Consider the following 27,458-nt stretch of genomic DNA (forward strand, 5'->3'; position numbering starts at 1 on the left):
GTACCCTAGGGAACTCTTACTGCAGAATCTTAAGCACCTAGACTCACCTGGTGCCTACACTATTCAGTGGGAGTTTTGTGCATCACGGTGGTCCCGAAACTGGGACTTAGATGCCCAACTCCTTTTGTTCATCCAGGCCAAACGGACTAAACAACTTGTCCAGTGTCACACAGAACAAGAAATTGAACTTCAGTAGCCAGTGACTCCAGAGATCCTTTTAATGACTGGACCATCTTTTCTTTCCCAGGATGCCTGCTTCCTTGAGAAAAGGAAGAAGTTGATCTCTTCTGAGAGCAGTGCTTTGTAGCTTCACTGTGGTTCTACACTCCTGTTGCACAGCTTTGTGCTAAGGAAACCCAATTGTAGCAAAGGGCTTCTTCCCTTAATTGAACAAGTCTTGATGTGGATGAGACTGTGCTTTAAATTCTGTCCAGCTGTGTTTTGTAACTGTTTTTTAATTAATGAGTTCAGTCCTTTTTATTAACACACATTCATGTTGAAATTGAATGTTAGCAGATTCTGTGGACTAGTCCAATCTGCTAAACTATGCTTAATTATACAGTATTTCTATATATAGTAGTTTACCGGGTATATTAACTTTTCTGGCATGTTTTTTGTTCAGCTAGGAGAATTTGGTAAGGTATTGTTAGTTACTTTTAGTGGCCATAAAAAACATTGCTAGAAAATAAGGTCTTGCCTTCTTTAATCTAACAAAACAGCTCTGTTCCTGATCTTGTCTGGCTGTCTAACAGATGGGCTAGTGTCCCATGAGAAGACAGTCACTTCCTTGGCATAATAAACAAAGACAGAAAAATTCTGTCTGCAAACGATTAGTGTATTATAAAGTTAGATGCAACATTCCAATATTATTGGACTGGGTTCCACAGCCACATTTCTTTAAATTTCTGTCATAAGTCTGAGACAAGACAGCAGTAAATCAGGAGTCAAACTTTACTAGACTACAAACCACTAGTGTTTCTAGCAGAGCAAAGATAGTAAAATTATACTTACTTACTGTTTGAGGACCAATCATTTGACTATAATAAACTGACTAACATGTATGTGTATCACTGGCTTTTATTGGATGTAATCAGAGCTGCTCAACTGTATGTCACAGTCTCTGCACTTCCAACAGCTAATGGAGATTTTCTTTTTAGTCCAAATGGTTGGGACTCATACAAAAAGCTCTGAGTTCTATTCCAGCTTTTTTCCATTAAGTACAGAATGCTATGATGTGTCCCATAATAAGAACTGTGAAATTGCTAGTTGGCCATTTAGATGTAGTTTTCACTTTTACGTGACATTCTTGGAAAATTCTCTTAGGGCCCATTTGACTTCAATGGAAATTTCTCCATTAATTTCAATAGACTTTGCATCATGCCTTTAACTCACAAAACTTACCAATCTGCATGTTATAACAACACATGAAGGTCATGCAGTATATTTTGTTGATCCAGAAGTTCTTTGATTTCCAAGGACACTGCATTTTTCTGGGTCTGGGCACTTCCTCAGATAGATCAAATTCTCATGGGCATTGGACTTAATGACAAAGTTTGCATTTCACAGCTTAAAAAAAATGGGCAGCGGAGGGGTATAAAATGACAGTTCTTCATTTGTAACATTAAAATAAAATAGTGATAAATAATGGAGCAAACTATTAAGTCACAAACCATACTTTCCGGCTCGTTCTCCAGCCAGAAGTTGGGGGTGGGGAGGTTGTTTTTGTTTTTTCCCACCTCTGATACTTCGTTTTTCACCAATTACTTGTGGGACGTTTGCCACACACATTTAGAAACAGGGCGGGGAAGAAAATAAAAGTTCAGAACGAAATTCCACATGCGTAATTATATGAAGGCTGCAGGGCTTGGCTTTGTCGAGAAATATTACCATACCTGGTTACTTTCACTGCTTTGAGAGTCCTAACCCTAAATTCCAGATTCAAGTCTTGAGACAGAAATAGCTCTGGTGACCTGAGGCAGAAGAGACTTAAAATGGATTGTCTGTAGTGCAGGCCCTCAGCCTTAAAACTAATGAAGATTTTTTAAAAGAGACTTGTTTTTGTAAACACCTTTAGATACCCAAATAGCTCGTTTTAGATAAGCAAAGCCATAAATATACACTGGAGATACAAAATACAAGGAAATTCACAAACAACCCTGCAGGTTATTTGTGATGGGAGATTTTTTTTTTTTTTAAACCTTATTGTTTGTGCATTTCTACTTCTAGAATCAGTTGTCAGTGAAGCGAGCTTCATGGGAAGAAAGAACAAACTACTGTAGTTAGAATAATGTGACCTCCACTGCATGTTTCCTTTTCTCCTTTGAGTTGGATTGGCTGAAATGGGTTGAATGTGTCTAAAGCTAAAAGAAATCAGAAGAGGGATTTTCATAGAGCTCAGTCATGCCTGAGTGTCTGCATAGATCAATATGCAGTACATTTTGTACTAGGACATTACATGTCTCTGATGTGCTTTGATTTTGGATTGGTATTTGTCTCTCCCTATAGTACACTTTTTCTTTTCATCTAGCTACTTCCCAAGTCTACTGAGAAAATCCACTTATGCCATTTTTCTGGATGACAAATGCTACAAAATATGTAAAAGCATAGCTCCTGTTAATAAATATAGCTCTTTATACTCTGTTAGCATGTAACTAAATTAGCATTTGCTCTCCCCCCAAAAATTGCCTTCCCATTACGTTTTGAAGATCTAAGCAACAACTAAATAAAACATTCAAATTGCTTAACTGTCTCACAAGGTGATCTCAACTAAAGGAGAATGGTGAAGGATATTAAAAGCAGTAAATGTTTATCTGTGTCCAGAAGTGTCCTGACTCCTCAGATTTTAGATTACTACCACTTTCTTTATTTGCCCTAAAATATTTTAAAGTCCCCTCAAAAGTAATACAATTGCACATTTCCAATAGATTTCTTTCCAGTGATTTTAGTTAGTTTCTTATGAAGCAAAACAAAAAACAACCTCTCCCAGTTTGAATGACATTGTCAATGAAATCACCCAATGTCTAAAAATGAACATGATTGAAAACTGTCTTATTCCACTGTTCATTCTGTATGATGCAAAATCCAAGCATTGATAAAGGACCTTAGGGCAGTCCTATGGAACATAAAGCAGAGTTTAGCCTTTTGGGGAGGGCTTTGAAGCAGCCTTCCAGTGCATTTAAAACAGAAGAAGTAGGAATGTCTTTTCTAATCCCTTCTTTGAATGGAACATTCACATTTCAAAGACTGCAACAGTTTTGATAACACAATTAAGCTAAGCCCCTTTAATTTTGCATCCTATTTCATGTGATCGTATGACTGGGAACAAGGATTTTGGTTTCCAGTTCTGGCAGAGCTACTGATTCATAGTTTGAAGTTAGACAAATCCCTTGACCTTCCTTTATCTCATTCATTCCTTCTTGGAAACTTTGTAAAAAGCAGGATTTTACAATGAGCCTCAGAGATGGGCTTTTCGGGGCGCAAGAGAAAGTGAAAACAAAAAATTAGATTTGTCTACTTATAAGGAAGGTCACTGCATTGCATATCGTAGCTAATATTTTCTTAGTAATAGTCCTGAAAAACCTGTTTGCGTACAATGAAAAAATATGGCTGGAATGCACAGATTTTTCTTAAATTAAAACCTAAAAAATAGCCCATTAAGATGAATATTTCAAAATTTTATTTTTTGTAGTTTTGGAATACATACTGCACATAAACATAGCTTTGACTAATACATCCTAACATTACAGGCCATCATATCAATACATCATTTCATATATTCACGATGGTGTTTTCTTCATATACAGGTGTTCTCAAATTACTCCACTTCAGCGTTGGCTTTATATTTCAGTTCCAATAAAATTTCTAGTTTAGTAAACTTTCCTCTGTAGTCTTGTTTATTTCCAGGAATCCCCTAATCTTGCTATTTTCATATGTCAGATGAAAATACTCACCTCAGCTATGAAATCAACCAGAACAGTGCTGCAACAGGTGATTGAACTGAAATATGAAAGACAGAAAGAAGGGAACCTTTTAATTCACCTACTTTTACAAAAAATGGAATATACAGGATCACTGATGGATCCCTTTCATGTAAAAAGTTATACCAGAGATGTATCTGGGCAAAAGCCCGTTAAGGTTTATTGTTGTTGTCAGAGGTTCTGGGTAGTGACAGTGTGATCTTCCATACTGCAGCTGATCAGTCAAGCGCAGTCCATCCAGATACCACGGTAATGGGTGTGGGCGTGAGAGTCTGATTAGAACAGAATTTGAGAATGAATTACTCTAACGCTATCATGAGCCACGTAATTAACTTCTCAAACACCACACTGAAATGGTCTCCTTGTGGCTTGCAAGATTTTGTTTATGTGACACAAAAGGGGAGACATTCAAAGACACAAGTAGGATTGATGCTTCCAATGGAAGACAAATTGCCCTTTGTGCCTTTGAAAATTTCCCCCAAAAGGTGTGCATTACTTCTTTAATATTGTTTCTGCGAGGGTGCAGAGTAATCTAAGGAGCTTCTCCCTGTGATTTTTTTTTTTTTTTGCACCTGCCACCTCCCTAGAGCCTCTAGCCTTCTTCCTCAGGGCATTAGCAATTAGAGCTGTGTGAAGTTTCACACATAAAGCGAAACTGGAGAATTTTAGTTGTTTAAACAGGTCAAAGGCTAAATTCCTCCTCTGTGCAACATGTTGCCCTCGGCTGAATCTTAGCCACATAAAATGGAATGTTTAGACCCACAACTAGACAATTAACTTATTAATTTAGGGCTTATGTCACAGATAAGGGGGAAAAAACCTACATTGCAAAATTTGCAAATATAAGTCAGTGTGTACCCCTGCCTTAAACAGCCAGGTAATTCCACCTTTAGATTTGGTAACTGGACAATCTTCTACCATGTGTTGCATTATCTGTTTGATACTGTAATTTCAGTAGGCCCTGTGAATGGAACACAAATCACTCACGATCTATGACTCACCGGGAGAGAGACACTAGTATAAATCAGCATATTTACTGATTTACACTAGCTGAAGAACTGGCCCAACAAGTAATACCAATAGTGCTGATAGGAAAATATACATTTTCAAAGTGCTGTACAATCCCTAAAAATTAATCCCTGGCTAACACTGGAGCATTGGGGTGCTCAATATTGGTGGTGTAAATTAGCTCCCATGGCCATGACATTTTACCTCTATAAAGTTAAGACGCAAGCCCTGGCCATACAAAGGGGATCTTAAGAGACGATCAAGGTACAAAAGATGGTGAGTTCACTTGATTTGCTGGGTGTGCTTGGGGGAGTTGTGCCAAGCGCCTGAAGAGCTAGTAACCAGTTTGTTTGCTTTGTGATCAGTAATGTTACGTGTGGGTTTCATGTTTAAGATGCTCACTGACTCAAATATAAAATTCAGTCACATAGAGGATGCTTTGGCTCAAATTCAAATGAGAATCTAAGATAAGGGCACTTGCATCTTCTGTCAGCCTCCTCAGCACCTTATACCAACTTAGACTCAATCTTTCAGATTCCCTCAAACCCTCCTTGTATTTTTTTCCCCTTAGGATTTATGTTAAGCCCCAAAGACCATAGGCTGCCTTTTTTTTCCACTGGTAGCCGTATCTCAGACCTTGACATGCATTCTGCACCCGGAAAGAGAATCTTTCTCCTGACAACCCTGTAAGCAGTTCACAGCAGTGGAGGATGCAATGCCTGGTTTCAGTGTTGCAGGCTCAGAAATCAGTGAAGTTAACCACATGTAAGTGATGGCAGAATCTAGCTCCTTGGGGATCAGATTGTGCCTATTAGCATTGCCATGCTGAGGTGGAGTTGGTGCAGAGCAGCATTGCTTCAGGAAGAGCTGGCTATAATTCCACAGACAGACACACGTCTACTGGATCAATAAGCAAGATGCACTGTTGCGTCAGATGTTGTAGCCTGCACTTGCCAGCATGCCAGGTCAGCTTTGTGACCTTATCTGCAAAGAGGAAGGGCCCAGGACCCTGCTTCCTCCTCTACTCTTTTCTAGCCTTTCTAAGGTGACTTGTGTCTAGGGATACAAAGGGGAAGCAGTCTTTTCACTTCCCCAAGCACAGGGACTACAATTGTTCCTTGTCATTGTGAAGGGTATACAATGAGTGGCCTGTCTCCTTGCATTCCTCCACTCCAGATGCATGCTTAGGCAAAGGCCATGAAGTATCTGGGCCTATGTTTGCAAAATGCACGTATCTTACCTCATCCTGCAAAGACTCTTACTGGAATCCTTGAGATTAGCAACTAAATAGATCGGTTATGATAAACTTCCTTCTGGCTGAGCCAATAGGATTTCAGTTAAACTTTTATCAGCTGCAAGTCATTTTTGCACTCAGCATGTCACTCTATGTCCTTGGTGTAATAAATTAGATCAAGAGGGTGGTACCCAGTTCAGCTTCTCTCCAGCTCTTGTCTTTCTAAGTTATTTGTTTTTGCCATAGGGGACACTGCTACTTACCTCCTTGTACACTGCTGAACTAACAAGAGAATATGTCCCTCTGAGCCAAACACCTGCTCTCCCTTAGACAGAATAGGGGGAAAAAAGCCTTTTTAATCTTATCTACATTTTTTTTTAATTTATAAAAAGACCCTGATTATAAAGTCTCTGGAGACTTTCGCATAATGTAATCACAGGCCAAACCCAAAAAGAAGAAGCTAGGCATCTAAAATAAACTAAGTACCAACCCCCTCAAAAGTCCCTAGCAATGTGCCCTGATCACTTGCTCCTGGAAATTGCTTCCCCATTTGATCTCCAATAAGAAAATGGGTTTGTGAGCTCCAGCCCCTAGCGCTTCAACTGACCTCTGCCCACAGATCCCAGCAATCAGGCTGACTGGCTTTCCCTTTGCAGCTGGCTCCCAAGCCACTGTCTCCAGTCAACTGCTCCTGTTTTCATGCAGCCTCTGGCTCCATGATGAACTTGGTCCTCCAAGCTCAGGATATTGCATCCTTTTCCTGTACTCTGGGGATTATGGAGCCCTGTTCTGGCTGGATCTTGAAATGAGTAACCTACTGCCTGCCCTAGTCTGGATCTTTTCCCCTCTAGCTCTGTGGTTCTCAGCCAGGGGTACATCAACTCATCTACATCAGGGTTTCTCAGCCTGAGGGTCGCAACCCTCAAGGGGGTTGCAGGACAGGTTTTGGTGGGGGTCACAAGTGCAGTGTTAGGGAATGGCAAGTAGGGCAATTGCCCCCAGTCCCGCACCAGAGGGGTCCCCATGAAGCTAAATTACATGCTTCAGCCCCAGGCATTAGGGCTCAGGCTTCAGATGCCTGAAAAGGGTATGGTAGTCAGAAGAGGTTTAGCTGAGCCTAGGCTGGGGAAGGAACCTAGCAATGAGTCAGCAGGTAGATTATAATAGAGACAAGAGGAAATGTAATGGAACAGTCATACACGTGCATTTTAGAAAGGACAAAATGTTCTAGACTAACTTCATCGTACTTTATTTATTTATTTTTTTGCTCACCAGAAATGTAGGGGCAGGGAGGACTCAGTCTCAAGCCACAGGATAGATCTGTGCTATATGGAGAACTTTTGAAAGATGATTTTTTTTTAAACTGCCCACTGAGACACTATCTCATTAGCAATTGTGTATGTAAATAATTGGAAATATTTTAATAGCAAACTTGGCATCTAGATAATTTAAAAGGAGAAATAGTTGTACATGCAATTATATGCCTAAATGGAAAAAGCAATTGCATATGCACTATATCAGACAAAGTAAAATATATATAATTTTGCAAGGACAATTGCTTTCTGATCACAGCTCCTTTCCCATAAACAAACATGGCTTGTCTTACTTGCACCCTCATTTGTGTTATTTAAACTACAACTTGCAGTTTAAAAGAAGAAAACTAACAAAACAGGCTTTAAAACAAAACAGAAAATCAATAGCGGGTGGAAACCTAATTTAACTGAAACCATAAAGGAAATGATAAACGTAGAGGACCAGATTTTGATGCACTTAACAGTTCCTGGCTCCACAAGTAGTTCCAGGGTCTGCAGTGGCACTACTTGTGAAGTGGTAATCAGTGAATGTTGATCAGAATCTAGCACAGACATATTGAAATATGAAAGAATTATTTAGCTTTTCTCTCCAGTTTTATTTTTTAACTCTTAACAGGTGTAAAGTGTAGTTTTCCTTTTCTGACTATATTTCTGAAATAAGGCTCGGGGTAAATCCTTTGCCAGTATTTTCAATTAAGGGAGGGGACAACAATGCACTAAATCTGAGGTAGTTCCTCAGTTTTTGGTCAGCTTTTACTCTTGGGAGCTTGCCTCAGTAAGAGGGTCCAGTAGGGTTTCAGTACCTGTAGGGTTTAATTTGTAGCTATTACCTCACCTCAATAATAGGTGCTCTAAAGAATAAACAGATATTTCCCATAAGGAAGGAATAATTGTGCAAACAATTTACCTATTTTTGCACAGGCAAATGTATAGCTTGCAAATTCACCAAATAGTTTTGCATCCATGCAGATAAAAAACAGAAGAATTTTGTCCCCAGTTTTTATAAAAGCATACTCCATATTGTACATAGAACCTCAAATACATCTAATTCCAAGTGACTAAAAATAATTGCATAGCCATAGGCCGTCTTCTCTTTGATTAGAGGGAAAAAGAGACCAGAGCACAACAGACAGAATGTTTCACTAATTACATATGCAGATTAATCATTTGGATGTGCAGTTAAATAACCTCAGAAATAATTCAGAAATACTGAAAATTTCAGTTAGCTAGATGACCATGTCTTTCATCTGCCAAATTGTTTATGGTTCTCATTCAAATCTGCAATAGCTCCTTTGCTCTACAAAACAGCTGGCCAAAAAATAATTGTGGAAAATGATAACGCTATTTTTGTTCCATAGGTATGAAAAGAAATATTTTTAATTGTCAATTTTTTTTTGTGAATATTTATAGAAGAACTTGCATTTGAAATTTTTCACTTTAGGCACCTGTGTCTTTTTTGCCTTTTTGTTTTTCCCATTTTCTCTCTCTCTTTCCTTTGTTCCCTTCTTTCATTTTCCTCTGTACCCATTTTTTCCTTTTTTTTAATTTTGCCTCTGAAGAAAAGGGGGAGAGAGGAAAACAATAAGCCAAAAACAAAACAGGAAAACCAGCAAAGGACTTTTTTAGTTTTGTTTTATTGTTCTGATTTTGTTAAAGCAGATGTTTTGGGAAGGGAGGGGTGGGGAGAAGATTTTTTTTATTATTATTTTTGTTTAATTCATTTAAACAAATGCTGTACAACGTCACCTGTTGAATAATGGAGTAAGTGGTGCAAATGATACACATGCGTCTATTTACACACCTAAGGCCTTTTTTAATTTCACTAGCACTGGGTTGTACATTGGGTGTAACACGATTGCCTCCAATGGACTCATTCCTAATTGGCATGAGAAGTAAGCCCACAAATGCTATTTTTACACTCTTAACAAAATTATGTTGTATTTTTCACATTCATTCCACAATGGTGTTGTATACAGCCCCAGTGGCATTATTAAGTGGAGCTTCTCAAACAGATGAAGTGTGTTACTTACTGTTGCTAAATTGTAATGAAAGAAGAGATGGCTGTTTGCCAGTGAATGGTGTGTAGCTTGTAGAAGCATGTAATTACATAAATCACAAACATATGCAGAAGATGTTTTCTCTTTACATTTAGCTGGTGTTGCCTGGAGCTATAGCTGTTTGCAGCTCTATTTAATCACCATAATTATTTTAAATGTGTATATCTGGGCAATCTTTGAGCTTTATGAGAATGTTATTCATACCTTATCGGTAAAAATCTAAAGAGTCCCATTCTTTCCCAAAGGGACTGCAGTAACCAGGTTTCTCCAGACTTGAGGCAATGGATTGTTGTAATGTTTATATCTTTTTTAGAATTACATGTTTTTAAAAACCCAGCCCTCTGAAACTAATCAGTCTTTGAAATCTCAGTAGACGCTATAATATCCTAGTAGGAAATTAAGTATTGTATATTTTTGGTGGTAAGAAAGTACCTGGAGAGGTCCTGATTAGCTGCTTCTTTAACATCTTAATTTGCTGACTCTGTAAATTTTGTTTGGCCATACAGATTGACAAGAATATAGGAAAGGTATTGACTCTGTTAAAATGGATACTTCCTATGGGAAATGTCAAAAAAAAAAAAAGACAAAAAGAAAAGGCTGTCAGGCTAGCAGTGCATTTCCAGATAATTTTGTCAAGCAGGCAAACTACAGTAAAGCAAATTTCGCTCTCCTTTACACCAGTGTAAACCTGATTCAATGACTGATGTCATTGGAGTTACTCCAGATTTATGTTGGAGTAACAGAGATAAAAATTGGGCTTTGGGGGTCTGGTTCTCCTTTCACTTACTCCAATTTTACATAAGTTTAAATCCATGGATATCCATGAAATCCATCCTGATTTACACACATTTTGAATGAGAAGAGAACTGGGTCCCGTCTTAGGATCAATGGTCAACCCAGATATACATTTGTTTGTTCTAAGTAATGTATAGAATTTCTCAATCTATTACATTTAAAATGGTATAACCCTGGGGAATTCAGAGATCCTATAATTAAATAGCCACAAAAACCTGAGGAGTAGGATTCATGCTCATCTGTCAGTTGTAACCAAGAAAAGTAGGTATTTGTACATTTTAAAAAACATACAAAGCAACAACCTAACAATATGTGTGCAGGGGTGGGGAGGAGGAAGAGAAAATTGACAGTAGTTTTCATTTACCAACCATGGAAATTGAAGGATTTTTCCAAAGGGCCATTACCTCACCTGATGTGAAATATTGGTGTTGAGTGACCTCAGTTACAGAACAATAATGAACTATTTATACCAATTTTTAAGAAAATAGTGTTTAAAGTAAAAAATAAAACTGGGCAAACAATCAAAGGAGAATCAGATTGAAATGAAATGCCTCTTTCAGTGCAAATTTTCTGCAATGCAGTGTCATTAAACTATAATAGCATTTTGCACCTCAGTCTTTATTGACATTTTAGAATTAACTCTGAAGGTGGAACATCTCCAAAGAGCTGACAATCTTTTTTTTTTTAATTGAGAACATTTTGTTATTTGTGGCACACCAGCTATCTACAAGATGCACAGTTTTGTGACAGCTTTCAGTCTCTTCTGCCACCACTCAAGAGAAAAAATATATAAAGCTTGGTTGTCAGATATCAGTTACTCCTTACCCTCGGGGAGGGGTGAGGGGAGAAATCGCTGGCAGATGGAATCCAGAAAAACAATGTACTTTCCACATCAGAGGCTGGTTTGTTTAAGAACCACTTATTATTTCAGGTAATTTGGCACAGATTTAATCAAACCCGCAAAAGCATTTTTAACAAAGTAAGAACCCCTCTCCCTCATGACGTGTTAAAGCCCCAGTTTGCATTCATTAAATTGTGATTAACCTCAGTTATACCCAGTCTTTCAAAAACCTCACCAAGTACTATGCTGTAAGCATACCAGAAAGAACTTCAATGCAATATTTTTGAAAAGGAAGCTAATGAAAAAAGATACTGGTTCCATGTATTGTAATGAGCTGGAAATCTCTGAGATGAAGGTACATACTAAAACTATAATTAAATGGGTATTATGCATGGATCACAACTGAAATCCAGTCAAAACAGTTACTGGTAACCACCTTTCATTAAAACTGAAACTACAAGCCCAAGCCCACCAGAGCGTAAACCTAACAGAGCTACATCTGATGGGTAATACTGTTGTGACCAAATTAAAGTTAATCTGAGTTGAAATAGATTTAGATTGTTGGAGGGTTTGGGGAGGAGTTGTTTACTATTTCCAAATGATTATATGATCATGATTGAATTATTCTGATGGTAGTATTAAGCTTTTTTCTGTGGAATCAGCCACTAGAGAGAATGTGACAGACACTCTGCCTGTGGCTTATACAACTACTTGTTAGATCAGTGGTTCTCAAACTTTTTTTTTTTCCTGCAGACCACTTGAAAATTGCTGAGGGTCTCAGCAGACCACTTGATGATCTTTCCAAATGTTGTTTGTACCGTTAGCTAACTATTGTAAAGCGTTTTGGATAAAAGCACTATATAAAAACACCTTTAATCAACTTTTTTTTGTTCTGCAAACAAAAGGACACAACTCCTATTTTAATATCAGTAGTCTTACCTTTCTAATGTGATGGATGTGCCCTCTCCCTCCCACCCCCAGCAGTCCTCGAGCTGGGGCTGGGAAGGAGGAGGGTGTCTCTCGCCCTCTCTCCCACACCACAGCAGCCCCCAAGCTGGGGCTGGGAAGGAGGGAAGTATTTCCCCCGCCACAGAGCTGAGGCTGGGAAGGAGGGCCGTCTCTCCCCCTGCAGCCCTGGAGCTGGGGAAAGTCGCCTCTTTCTCTGGCTGCTACAGCCCTGCAGGTCCCAAATTTCCCCCACCCCCTCTTCTCACCCCACTGCCCTCTCCCACCTACCCCCTATTTCCCCCAAGGCCTCCACCTCACCTTACATGTGTGTCTTCTCCAGGGTCCAGGCACCTAATTAGTGGAGCCAGGCCTGCGTGGCTCCACTAATTAGGTGGGTGGCCCTTCATTCTCTCATGTGCATCCGCCCAGGCGTGCACCTTAGAGGGAACTATCAGCAGACCACCTGAATGGAGCTCACAGACTGGAATATTGGGAACAGGGAATCCTATTCTGGATATGCAAGGGAATATAATCTAACAATTAGATAGTACATAGAGCTCTAACTCTGCTAGGGTTGTCAACTCTCCAGGATTGTCCTGGCATCTCCAGGAATTAAAGATTAATCTTTAATAAAAGATTGCCATGTGATGAAACCTCCAGAAATACATCCAGCCAAAACTGGCAACCCTAAACTCTCTGCTGAATATGTATTTGGCTTTTGGGTGTAGCATGTACGCTCAATACATTTGGTATTTAGGGAGCTTTGTGGGACCGGGAACATGCTCAATGCAGATTGAATTTTCAGAGATTTTAACAGCTAGCCTCTAGCAAAGACTATTGAGCATGTGCAAATGTCAATTTATCGGAGACTGCTTGGAGAAATCAGGCTGAATTTTCACAGGGACAGCATGCTGTCCTACCTCTAACTCCAGGAGTCTTCCTCTGCCAAATTGTAATATGTCTGCCACAAAGCACTAGCGTACTTCAAAGAAATGGGGTCGGGAATGTAACACTGGAAAAACAATTTTTCATAACATCGCTGTCAGCAACTGCTGAACCACTTTCGCTGAAATTTTTCCAAAAAGTTCAGCCTGAGACAGAGCAAGCATAGAAATTTCAGCCAACATGGTTAAAGTTTGGCAAAGTCAAACGCAGCTGTATTCAAGGGCTCCTAATGGAAAGCATTAGGCAACCTTAGCTATAATCATTGCTAATAGCTCACCTATAAGATAAAACATAGGCTTCATGTCAAGCTCCATTAAAAGATTGAGCAGGGCTTGTTTTGGACTGTCAGTACATTCCCTTCAAAGGGTTATCAGAGTGCATGTTCTGCACGCCTAATATTAGACCCCCATGATCTAGGGATGTAATAGAATCTTGAATTAGAACGATTATAGCTGGTAGGATTTTTGTTAAAGCTGTGGTGGTGAACTTTTTGCCAGGTATTTAAGCCCTGGAAGTATCACAAAAAGGTCAATTTGCAGGCAAGTCTAAGAGTTTTTGTTGTGTGTGTGTTAGTTTTTGGTAATTTCATTTAAATAACTAAAGCATTAGCTAAGCTCCAAATGAATTAAGATAAACCAAATTAACTCCACTTTCACTCTGAATAACAACATCCACACAGGGATTTAACATGTTTTAATTAATCCACTTCAAATTTACACCTTTAACTTTCCTGGATGTTTCCAAATCTCCATAGATCTAGTGGTCCCACGGAGTCTGTGCATTCCCTCCCCAATTTGCGGAACTAGAGGGGACCAGAGCAAGCAGCAGGCAAGTACCAAATGTTGAGAGGCCAGAGATCATAAGAACATAAGAAAGGCTGTACCGGGTCAGACCAAAGGTCCATCTAGCCCAGTATCTGTCTACCGACAGTGGCCAATGCCAAGAGCCCCTGAGGGAGTGAACCTAACAGGCAATGATCAAGTGATCTCTCTCCTGCCATCCATCTCCATCCTCTGACGAACAGAGGCTAGGGACACCATTCTTACCCATCCTGGCTAATAGCCATTTATGGACTTAGCCACCATGAATTTATCCAGTCCCCTTTTAAACATTGTTATAGTCCTAGTCTTCACAACCTCCTCAGGTAAGGAGTTCCACAAGTTGACTGTGCGCTGCGTGAAGAAGAACTTCCTTTTATTTGTTTTAAACCTGCTGCCTATTAATTTCATTTGGTGACCCCTAGTTCTTGTATTATGGGAATAAGTAAATAACTTTTCCTTATCCACTTTCTCAACATCACTCATGATTTTATATACCTCTATCATGTCCCCCCTTAGTCTCCTCTTTTCAAAACTGAAGAGTCCTAGCCTCTTTAATCTTTCCTCATATGGGACCCTCTCTAAACCCCTAATCATTTTAGTTGCTCTTTTCTGAACCTTTTCTAGTGCTAGAATATCTTTTTTGAGGTGAGGAGACCACATCTGTACACAGCATTCGAGATGTGGGCGTACCATGGATTTATATAAGGGCAATACTATATTCTCAGTCTTATTCTCGATCCCCTTTTTAATGATTCCTAACATCCTGTTTGCTTTTTTGACCGCCTCTGCACACTGCGTGGACATCTTCAGAGAACTATCCACGATAACTCCAAGATCTTTTTCCTGACTTGTTGTAGCTAAATTAGCCCCCATCATGTTGTATGTATAGTTGGGGTTATTTTTTCCAATGTGCATTACTTTACATTTATCCACATTAAATTTCATTTGCCATTTTGTTGCCCAATCACTTAGTTTTGTGAGATCTTTTTGAAGTTCTTCACAATCTGCTTTGGTCTTAACTATCTTGAGTAGTTTAGTATCATCTGCAAACTTTGCCACCTCACTGTTTACCCCTTTCTCCAGATCATTTATGAATAAATTGAATAGGATTGGTCCCAGGACTGACCCTTGGGGAACACCACTAGTTACCCCTCTCCATTCTGAGAATTTACCATTAATTCCTACCCTTTGTTCCCTGTCCTTTAACCAGTTCTCAATCCATGAAAGGACCTTCCCTTTTATCCCATGACAGCTTAATTTACGTAAGAGCCTTTGGTGAGGGACCTTGTCAAAGGCTTTCTGGAAATCTAAGTACACTATGTCCACCGGATCCCCCTTGTCCACATGTTTGTTGACCCCATCAGAGAACTCTAATAGATTAGTGAGACACGATTTCCCTTTACAGAAACCATGTTGACTATTGCTCAACAGTTTATGTTTTTCTATGTGTCTGACAATTTTATTCTTTACTATTGTTTCAACTAATTTGCCCGGTACCAACGTTAGACTTACCGGTCTGTAATTGCTGGGATCACCCCTAGAGCCCTTTTTAAATATTGGCGTTACATTAGCTAACTTCCAATCATTGGGTACCGAAGCTGATTTAAAGGACAGGTTACAAACCTTAGTTAATAGTTCCGCAACTTCACATTTGAGTTCTTTCAGAACTCTTGGGTGAATGCCATCTGGTCCTGGTGACTTGTTAATGTTGAGTTTATCAATTAATTCCAAAACCTCCTCTAGTGATACTTCAATCTGTGACAGTTCCTCAGATTTGTCACCTACAAAAGCCAGCTCAGGTTTGGGAATCTCCCTAACATCCTCAGCCGTGAAGACTGAAGCAAAGAATCCATTTAGTTTCTCCGCAATGACTTTATCGTCTTTAAGCGCTCCTTTTGTATTTTCATCGTCAAGGGGCCCCACTGGTTGTTTAGCAGGCTTCCTGCTTCTGATGTACTTAAAAACATTTTGTTATTACCTTTGGAGTTTTTGGCTAGCCGTTCTTCAGACTGCTCTTTGGCTTTTCTTATTACACTCTTGCACTTAAGTTGGCAGTGTTTGTGCTCCTTTCTATTTGCCTCACTAGGATTTGACTTCCACTTTTTAAAGGAAGTCTTTTTATCTCTCACTGCTTCTTCTACATGGTTGTTAAGCCACGGTGGCTCTTTTTTAGTTCTTTTACTGTTTTTCTTAATTTGGGGTATACATTGAAGTTGGGCCTCTATTATGGTGTCTTTAAAAAGGGCCCACGCAACTTGCAGGGATTTCACTTTAGTCACTGTACCTTTTAACTTTTGTCTAACTAACCCCCTCATTTTTGTATAGTTCCCCCTTTTGAAATTAAAGGCCACAGTGTTGGGCAGTTGAGATGTTCTTCCCACCACAGGGATGTTGAATGCCATTGTATTATGGTCACTATTTCCAAGCGGTCCTGCTATAGTTACCTTTTGGACCAGCTCCTGCGCTCCACTCAGGATTAAATCTAGAGTCGCCTCTCCCCTTGTGGGTTCCCGTACCAGCTGCTCCATGAAGCAGTCATTTAAAGTATCGAGAAATTTTATCTCTGCATTTCGTCCTGAAGTGAAATGTTCCCAGTCAATATGGGGATAATTGAAATCCCCCACTATTATTGGGTTCATAATTTTGATAGCCTCTCTAATTTCCCTTAGCATTTCATCATCACTATTACTGTCCTGGTCAGGTGGTCGATAATAGATCCCTACTGTTATATTTTTACTAGAGCATGAAATTTCTATCCATAGAGACTCTATAGAACCTGTGGATTTGCTTAAGATTTTTACTTCATTTGAATCTACACTTTCTTTAACATATAGTGCCACTCCTCCCCCTGCACGGCCTGTTCTGTCCTTCCGATATATTTTGTACCCCGGAATGATTGTGTCCCATTGATTGCTCTCAGTCCACCAGGTTTCTGTGATGCCTATTATATCTATATCCTCCTTTATCACAAGGCACTCTAGTTCACCCATCTTATTATTTAGACTTCTGGCATTTGTGTACAAGCACTTTAAAAACTTGTCCCAGTTTATTAGCCTGCCTTTTTCTGATGTGCCAGATTCTTTTTTATGTGACTGTTTATCATCTGATCCGGCCCTTACATTATACTTCTCATTCCTCTGCTCCTGACTATAACCTGGAGATTCTCTATCATCAGACTCTCCCCTAAGAGAAGTCTGTGTCCGATCCACACGCTCCTCTGCAGCAGTCGGCTTTCCCCCATCTCCTAGTTTAAAAACTGCTCTACAACCTTTTTAATGTTTAGTGCCAGCAGTCTGGTTCCACTTTGGTTTAGGTGGAGCCCATCTCTCCTGTATAGGCTCCTCCCATCCCAGAAGTTTCCCCAGTTCCTAATGAACGTGAACCCCTCCTCTCTACACCATCGTCTCATCCACGCATTGAGACTCTGAAGCTCTGCCTGCCTACCCGGCCCTGCGCGTGGAACTGGGAGCATTTCTGAAAATGCCACCATAGAGGTCCTGGATTTCAGTCTCTTCCCTAGCAGCCTAAATTTGGCTTCCAGGACATCTCTCCTACCCTCCCCTATGTGGATCTAGGCTTTTCAACCCTATAGCTCTTATCCAGCAGCAAGGAGAAATCCTTTTCAAGGCTTCCCTGCAAATACCCGCAGCTGTGGCAGACCAGGACCAGGACTTGTTCTACCATTGGCTACAGACCGGCTGCTGTTCATAGCACAGCAACCTCACAGTGTGGGATGGAGCATGCTACTTAGTGCAGTTTCTCCTCCATCTTTGTCCCCATACGCTTCTTCCTGGAAAACTAGAGGCCACCAGGGCTTTTTTTCTGCTGACTTTTTTTCCCTGCACTGTGCAGAGGAGAGTCTGCAGATGTACATGATTGCACAGCCTCAGAAAAGTTGTTTTATCGAGTTCATTCAGTCATTATTTCTCCTTCACATCAGTCTGGTGTCTTTGCATCTGCTGTAGATCCAAAATGTCCTCACGCTGCCATAAAACAGCACTGTCTTGAGTCAAAAGTAACCATTGTGCTATACAGTAAGTCCATTCCTCTGAACACATTGTTCATCTCTCCAGGTTTGTTGCAAACTACTATGTTTTTGTTCTGATCATTCCCTGATTGTAAATTTTCATTTGCATACCCCTCATCTGTGTGTGTGTTACCTGCTTATGTCTGTTTCTGGAGAAATCCTAATCTTTACCCTTTTCATAGTCTTTCAATCAGTCTTATCAGTGCTTAACTATCTTATTTATACAATTATCATTGAGGGATTTGAAAGTCTCTCTGGTTATGAATTCACACTATGGAACACTAAGAACCTCATTTTACCCTCAACTTTAATCGGCCTTTATTGGTTTCTTTGTCTTATGATTGCAACTGCTGGAGGAGTGTGGGGGGCAGGGGTTCTGCAAGTTAATAGTAAATGGATGACAACTGTGAGAGCAAAAGCTACAGCAAGCAGCTGGTTATTTAACTTTATGAGACTTTGAAGTTCACCACACTATTATAAAGTTTGCAAAACATTTGATCTAGAGTCCGTCTTCTGTTTAGAACGCATGGTAAGTGGCACAACTTAAGCGTTCGTCTATTCAATGAAAGGCTGTGGTACTTGAAACATGAAGTGAAAAGGACTGGATGTGATTACAAATTAAACTGTAATGTAATATGGGCTTTTCCAGTCAAGTTTTCCAGCAAAAGTTGTGATTGGCTAACTATTTCTTTCCTGTGTGCTGCCCTGAGAATCTGTTCTGTTTCTCCAGGGCACCTTGGCAAGAGACTTACAGATATTTAAAACCTGTAATTAATGCCAGGTGTCCAGCTTCACTTTTATTTTTAAATTATGAAAAAATAATTACTAAGCCAAAGAAAAAACAAATGCTCTCCATTTGCCATTCATTACGACTGTCAGACAGCCATAAATATAGAAATGGCCAGCTGCAGGTGTACCCTTGCTCTGTTGTGTAATGCACACTCTGTTCCTATAACATAGCTAAAATTGGGCCGTCTAGCTAATAAATAGCACTACTATAACACAGTAAGATGTGAAAATTAATGTGAATGCTGTTGGTGAATTAGCTATAGTATAACAAGCCAATCCTGCAGTATTAGCGGTTATAATTGGGAACAGTATAAACTAAGTCTGATGTGTGCCTCTGAAAAATCTTTCAGCGTTAGGAATTAAAAGTCAGTGCTATCCCAAACTCTGTTTCTTTGAATTTGGGAGTAAAAGATAGTAAGGAGTTAGCAATAAAGACACTGCTATCTCCATAGCAGAGAAATAATCCGGTCCAGTCCTACACTGTCATCAAACACCCAGATCCTCTGCTGATGTAAACAAGCATAGTTCTACTGACATCAGCTGAGAGTCTGGCCCATTATTGATTATATTGCACTAGCACCTGAAATGGGCTAGGAAGAGAGTGCACTGGAGAGATTGTGCCTCACAGAAGTCTCTGCCAGGGTTGCCCTTTGGGCATGGGGGACTGAGCAGATTGCTCCCCTTGTGTGCTCATCCCACTCCCTGGGCCACTGTGGACAGGGAAGAGGTCATGGCCCCACTTCCTCCCCTCTTCCTTTGGGCATCCTGCTTCCCACAACATAGGGAACTGCTGTTGTATGCAGGCTTTGCACAGATTCTCATTTTCTCTCTGCCCCTGCTGCACAGGTGTGGGAAGACCACATGCAGCCTGGCCCAAGGGGATCAGGAGGAGGTTAGGAACCTGGCTGCCCAGTAACCATATTCATAGTCCTTGTTTGTTTCTACATTTAAATCAAATGCACCATCTTCTTTCAACTCTTCAATTCCATTTTTTTTTTGAATGTAGAAAATCACTTAAAGGAAAATGTACCCCTGAAAGGCTAAGTGTTATGTTTGCCCAAGGTATACTGTGTAGTGTGTAGTGTGTCTCAAAGCCATACTTGATTCTAATGTATTTTTAGAAGATGAATAGATTAAAAGAGAATTAATAGGGGAGATTTTTATTACATTTATTGGCTTGGCATATAAATCCGAGGCTGTGAAAATTAAAAGATAAACATCTCTCCACTGAAGAGTTGCCAGCTTCCAAATGTAGCTCTCCACTGTTCGTTGTGTGAGTCCCACCATGATAAGGCACACCTCACCTCCTCTCCACAGCCACCCATGAAGCAAATGAATATTCATTTTATCCCTCCAGTGCTGCTCTCATCGCCACTGTTCATCACAATCAGACAAGATCTATAGACACGTCCATGTATGTATAATTTTGCACAATAACTGCTTATCTAGTTGTATTCCATAAGCAGTGCAGACAGATTAAAAATCAAGATCTGTCCATTTGTGGGGTGGGAGTGGGGGGATTAGGAAGGTTGGCATGGGATTCAAGAGCCAGATCCTGCTCTCTATGATCTCCAGGGCAAAACTCCCATGTTCAGTTGGAGGTAGATTAGGCCCTATCAGTCTCATTCTTAGGGTTGCATCTGAGACCACTTGTATTTCTCCTAACCAAGAGTGAACAAATAGTTTCAAACAATATATGAACCTGCCTACACATTCATCCCAAATCCTGAGCAAACCTTTCTCAAGCTTTGAAACAGCTTAGATAGCATTTTAAAGCCACTTTAATTTTCATGGGCATTTCCAGCTCACGGTTCCAATCAAGCCAAGAAGTGACGAGATACTGCAAGGAAGACTGATTCTTGTGTTTATTTTTACCCCTGTGAGAAGTGGGATGTACCAGTAATCTTTCAACAAAGCAGGATCTAGAAAGATTTCCAGCCCAGTTGTGCAAGTGGTTGGTGCTAATTCAATTTAAACCTCTTTTTGATGTTTTTAAATCTTTTTGAGGTTTAAACATTGCTGCTGAAAATGCAAATATACAAGAATGTTTATTGCAGAAAGAGAACAGGATAGAGTAAATGATTTGGCAAGGCCAAAGTGGATATGTGAAAAGATATCAAATTACAGCTAGATTTTTTTTATAATTTATTCCTTGTCTTATATTCTTGATTTTCTTTAACAGTTTGAATAAATACAGTTTGTATAAATATGTTCTGCCCACCGAAATTTCCAAACTAAACCTCCAGTTTTGCCTCTAAGCTGGCTGTAAAGATGCACCTCAGAGGAGTCTGCAAAATTATTCCTATGTAAATTATAAAGTGATTTAGGATGCTTTATGATGAAAGGTGCTGTAACTAGTAAATGTAAGAAATTATTGCTGATGAGCGCTACAATACAGCAAGTATAAAAAGGTAACTCAAGATGAACTGTGATCATATTAGATAAATGGCTTTTCAGAAGACACATTCTGAGACTATAATGATATGTTCAAAAATAACAGTACTTTTCACTATTATGTCATCTTAGTACTCTTTACCTTTCTGCTAATTCTTGGACAGCCTTTCTGTTGTCCCATCATTTCTAATGTAACTGCCACTTGTGACATTTTCTCTCTGATGACGTGGAAAACCTGGGTACCTGATGCCCCAATTGTGTGTGACTGCAATCAATGGAACTTTTATCACTAATTTCAATGGAAGCAAAGTTGGGGCCTTGATGGGAGTGGGGGTGGGGGGGAAATCTTTTGATCAATAGAGAAAAAATCTGCAGGAGACCCAAACCTCTTCATTTCTGGGCAAGAGGAAGTCTCCATCCATCACCATCTGGAATATTTATAATGTATAAGCCAAACATAATAAAGGTATGAATGCTAAAAATGGGAAACACCTACCACAACTCCACCTTCCAAAGCAAACACAAAAGAGCTCACCACTTACTGCTTCCAAGAGTATGTTCCTTAAGCCTTTCCATAATTCACTGACATTCTCACAGATGCTGGCCCACTCATATACTATGCCACAAACTGACTTTAAACACATCCTAAAATAGAACAACAGAAGTCTTATTGATCAGAAGGAGCTGCCTGACTGAGATTCTGGCCATGTTTGGGTTTTAATTTTCCATCCTTTTGTTTGGATGACCTTGCCAAACGGCCAAACAAGAGGCTCAGTTCATCTATTTTGTTGCATTATATTTTATAGCACATTTTCTGTGCACTGAAGGAGGCCATAAAAATGAAATTAATTTTCTGTCTCTTGCTTCTGGTTTTAATGTTTAAAAGAAAAACAACTGAATGAATTACTAATACAGGCGATGATTTGATTTTTCCAGCAGCATTATGCTTGTTCCATGCATTGTGGATAGTACTGTCTTTCTGCTTCACTGGATATTAAAGATTTACTGCAGTTATTATTCACTGCACAATCTAGACAACAAGTGGATTAATAAATATTTCTATCAATAAACTTATGGCCAGAGCCTCAGCTGCTGTAGATCAGCACAGTTCAGTTGAAGTCAACAGTGTCGTTAATTTTCACATGGAGAGGATGTGGCCCATCAACTTTATTAGTCACTCAAATGAAAAACTTAATTGAGACCTATTTTGCAATCATTTAAGGAACAAGCAGAATCCATCTATGTGGGGTGACCAGACAGCAAGTGTGAAAAATCGGGGCGGGCAATAGGAGCCTATATAAGAAAAAGACCCAAAAATTGGGACTGTCCCTATAAAATCGGGACATCTGGTCACCCTACAATCATCTACATGGTAGTCCGTGTGCTAATTTGGAAGAAACTACTTTTCTCAAGAGAGGCTTTCTTTGCAACTTCAAACCTTTTCTTTTGTTTTCAGGATTAACATTGAGTTTCTACAGCTCAGCTTGCCATTCCTGAACCACATATTTTCAGTGTCTTTAGCCACAAAAAAGTTCATGTAATTCATGTTGAACAAAGCTTTCAAAAGCTGTAAGTTATTTTTGGGTGCCTCCATTTCTGGGTTACCAACTTGACACCTTAAAGGCACATTATTTTCAGAAATAATGCTGAGCACTTGCCCTCTGAAAATCACGCCTCTTTGAGGTATATCAGCATGGGCGCCTAAATATATATGTTTGATGTGTACAAAGCCTGTAGGGGGAAAACGTCATGTTTAAAGTATGCCAGATTTGTTCAACTAAACAAAGTTGCATGTGGAGAGGGGGAGGGGAAAGGAAACATTCACAAACTTGAACTCCATATGGAACCCTGAAATCCAGCCTCATTTTAAAATAACCTTTTCTGACAAGACACAAACCTCTCATCTTCTACATACCATGATCTCAGTCCTGCAAGGTTGTGCTCTCTGGTGCTGATCCAGCAAAGCACTAAAGCTAATATTTAATCTTAAGTCTTATTGCAGTCTAGCCATTGAAGGCTACTCCATGTACTTAAAGTTATGGGTCAGGGTCAGAAATGCTCAGCATATTGCAGGGCTGAGCCTATACCTAACAGCCACTCAAAGCCTGAAATGACACAGAATTGTCTTGAATATCCAAGCAAGGTTTGCAACATTTTAGGACTGGTGAAGGGCCACGATTGTAGTGGGACCAAAGTGCAAAAGTTCAGAAGTTTTCCTGTAAAATCAAACCAGCACAATCTGGTTTTACAGCTGGCCATAGAAACACAAAAACACCATTTTTTTTGGCGGGGGGGGTGTCCCTAACAACTGTGTTTTCCCGTTTCTCCCTCAAAGATAAACTCACCCTTCTGTAGACAAAGATATTGTGCAGGGAACTCAGTGGGTTGGTGGGGGATAGAATTCACACACACGTGGTCTATGAAAACACATGGGGCTACAGCAGTATTACCCCTCTGCAGCTGCTGCTTAGGTTTATTTCTAATGTTGAGAGACAGCGATGGAAACTGAAACCCATCTGTGCCCCCTATGTGGGAATTCTTGTCCAATAGTCTATGTAAGTGTGGATTCAGTAGACCGTATTCCAATCTACCCTCAGATGTCACACTGGCCTAACTGTAGCCAGCACAGATTCCAACAGACAGTGCTGTAGCTGGGGGGGTTCCCTTGCATAGCTGATCCTCCCAGACCCCCTGCTGCCCTCTTTCTCCCCTTCCTTCACAGGCACAGCACAACTGGGGTTTAAATGGCTTTGTGTGGGCTTCTCTGCATGGAGTGAATTTCACTTTTAGAGAACACAGTTTCATGCTGGATAGTGAAGGGGAAATGGAAGATCAAAGAGGAAAAATCCACTTGCTACAACACATGTTCTGGATCTGAATCTTTCCCACATGAGCAGCAACACTCACACTCACCACAGCAAGGCCTTGGCAAGGATAGGAGGTCATGAATGAGCATATCAGAGGAAAAATCAAAGAGAAATATTGAAACAGAGTTAAGGCACAGAGGTGATATTGGCATTGCTTAAATCAGACTTCATTCCTGTTCTGCCTTCTGCTTAGGAGGAAAAGCTTATGTGAACAGAGAGGATAAAAAAATCTAGTCCTGTTTAAAACTTAGGGTAAAGGGGAAAAGAGAAACTGAGAAGTGGGGAAGATTACCACTTATACCCCAAAATGAATGCCCTAGGTAAGGGTTTATTCCTGTGAAGATGGGAGTAAGCCTTATCTTTATTTAAACAAAATGCATACAAATAAGCATTTAGAAAAGGTTGTAAGCCTGTGGCCTACATATATATACAGGCACTAACAAATAAAGCATATCACATCAATACATATTACTGCACATTCAGGGATAATCGTCCAGAGGCCCTCTGTAAGTATGCTTACAAAATTTGCAGGCGTATCAGTGGATATATATATTAAAAAACCTGCCTTCTCTTGTACCTAACTGGGGAACAATGAAAATTTGGCGCCCAAGCCCCTCTCTATCTGGGAGGCAAAATCACATTTAAAATATGCAAACCCCCATGGGTCAAAACCAAAGTCATCATTGGTCCAAACTCACATGAGAGGAGTATGACGCTTTTGTCCCCTAATTTGCTTTGTTGATGGTATGGTGGCTCAGGCTTGTTTATTGTTATGAAAAGGACCAAAGCAATTTTGCTTTCATACTATGAAAAAATTGAGTTTCTGCCAAAAAATTGGACAAACTTCTCAAATTTGGTGAAACAAAATGTTTTAACTTTTACACAAGATTTTCACAATGCAAAATCCGTGGGCTTAAATTAAAATGAAATTCACACTTGCCGATTCTCCTTTGATTTCAGAGTATTTATGTGAGCAGGCATGGACTCGTCCCACGAAGTTGCTCAGTTTGACTTTAGTTTCCTCACTATGTCTCAACCTTTCAGTCCTCCAAATGGTGTTCTATGGACCTGGTCCAGCCACGAAGAAGGGTTCTTTGTAACATACGCAGGACATGAAAAGAGCTTTGGCATATTTGCCAGCGTGATGTGAGAACTCCTGGGAACATTTGCTGCTTCCATGAGCCCCCTCAAAAGCCCTGGGATTGTGTGGTGAGGGTGAGGGGGCTATAGGATATTTAAACAGCTGTGTAGTGCTTGATGTAAATATTCTTCTCTTTGACTCTTGCTTCAGCATGATGGATTTCCTGACACTGCCATCTCTGGTATATAGCGTAAGTGTAATTTTCTTAGATGACTCAAAATACTGAGGATTTTATTAAGGATACTGTGACCCTAAGAAGACGCCAATGCCACCTGGCACACTGTTGTCATGATATTTATCCAAAGGCTGGCACGTAATGTATTACCGGAAAACTCATAACTCACTGAGCATTAATATTATTGTGTGGTATAAATATGGGTAACATGCAAAATTGCAAATGTGCTGAAATTCTGTTCTTAAAATGTGTGTCACCCTAGACAGAGAAATGTGATTCTGCTTGAGTGTGTCTCCAAGGTAAATCAAGAGATATTGGAAATGTATTTACATAAAAGCTAAATAAAGTCATCAAGCTAACAAGGGGAGAAGAACAACCAACTATCACCAGCAGGGGGAAGAACCAGCATGAAGTCCTCACCGTACCACGCCATCTCTTCCCAGCAGGAGAAAAGGAACCCTGACTGAGAATACGTTTCAAAGGTTTACTAGCCTATAAAGAGAGGGGGAGTGAACCTCCAGGTTATTCTATACATTGAGAGAAAGGAACCGAGCACTTAGAGATCTGTGAAGGTTTCTGGCCAGGGAGTCTGGTCAGCCCTGCTGGAAGAAACTTGGTGAGAAACACTTTTTTGAACAAGAGGGAGTCTAATTTGTTAAATCAGGTGTTAGTCTTAGAAGCATATTTTTATTTTTGTTTGCATGTAACCCTTTCTATTTTTATTCCTTATACTTGGCATCACTTAATCCTATGTTCTTTTTGTTAAATAAACTTGTTTTACTTTTACTATAAACCACTTTAGTGCACCGATTGAAAGGAAGGGTATGTTAACTCCAGTTAAGCTAGCAGGCTTCAGTCTATTGTTTCTTTAAAGGCTCAATGAATTTAATAACGTCTTTGAATATTCAGTGAGTGGGCTGGACACTGCAAGCAGACATCTCTGGGGAACTTGAGAGTTGGGGGTTCACTGTTACCTGCAAGGCCAGGCTTGGACTGAGAGACTCCTGAAGAGTTTGCTGGCCAGACAAATAAGCTGGTGTGTCAGTGGGTTGTCACACATCTTAGCAGTAGCAAAACTCTCACTTGCTCAGGCTCAGTGAGGTAACACACAATTCTAGGAACCCCAGCAGGCTGTCACAGACATGGAAGCTCATGATTACATTCCGGTTCTCCTTTTACTACTCAAGCATGACAGCAAATTGAAAGGTTAACTTTTTAAAGTACCTTTGCCAGTTAATAAATTAGCTTCCATGATATCTGTGTTCAGGAGGTTACCCTACTTCTTTGTCCTTTTAAGTTGGTATATCCAGCCATTTACCTATGCTATCCCTTCTTTTTGCCACAGCCTCCAAGGTTCAAGTTGTATTCTCTTGGTCTAGACTAGAGGATACAAATGAGACAGGATACTGTCAACAGGGGCAGCTCTAGGCACCAGCAAAGCAAAGCAAGCACATCCTTGGGGCAGCCCATTTGCAGGAGCGGCAGGGATCCAGCCTGGGAGCTGAGAACCAACCGGGGGCCCTGGGAGCTGTAGTTCCTTGGTTAGCTCCCTGCCTATAGAGCCAGCCCTGGAGCAGGGAAAGAACTACATTTCCCAGCATTCCCTTGGCCACTACCAACAGGAAAGGAAGAGGGAGTGATGTAGCTGAGACCTCATGCTGTAGCTTGCTGTGAATGGAGAGCTGCACTGTGAAGGGTGGGGACCATATTTTAACATTCAAAAAACAGGACACTTCACGGGGAGGGAGGGTAGCCCACCCTCCCACCATCCACTCCCTCAAACTGCCCCCCACAGAAACCCCAAGCCATCCAACCCCCCTGCTCCCTGTCCCCTGATCAACCCCTCCCAGGACCCCTGCCCCTAACTGCCCCCCAGGACCCCACCCCCTATCTAAGCCTCCCTTCTTGTCCTCAATGGCCCCCTCCTGAGACCCCCCCCAACTTCCCCCCTAGGATTCCCATGCCTATCCAACCGCTGCCTGTCCCCTGACTACCCCCCCGAACCCCTGACCCATCAAAACCCCCTTCTCCCTTCCCCCTGAACCTCCACCTCATCCAACTCCCCCTGCTCCCTGTCCCTTGACTGCCCCCCCAGAATCCCTTATCCCTTCTCCAACCCCCCGCTC

At 40.5% G+C, this 27,458-nt stretch overlaps 1 long non-coding RNA gene across 1 annotated transcript in view; it reads left to right on the plus strand.

The window, feature by feature from the left end:
• LOC120400253 overlaps positions 1 to 26,075 on the plus strand; it is a 46,474-nt gene extending 20,399 nt beyond the window's left edge. Inside the window, exon 3 of the long non-coding RNA XR_005595646.1 lies at positions 24,977 to 26,075. This is a non-coding gene — a long non-coding RNA (uncharacterized LOC120400253). The remainder of the gene's footprint in view (positions 1 to 24,976) is intronic.
• Positions 26,076 to 27,458: the final 1,383 nt, after the last annotated feature.

This window comes from Mauremys reevesii, linkage group 3 (assembly GCF_016161935.1).
Source record: "Mauremys reevesii isolate NIE-2019 linkage group 3, ASM1616193v1, whole genome shotgun sequence".
Lineage (NCBI taxonomy): Eukaryota > Metazoa > Chordata > Testudines > Geoemydidae > Mauremys > Mauremys reevesii.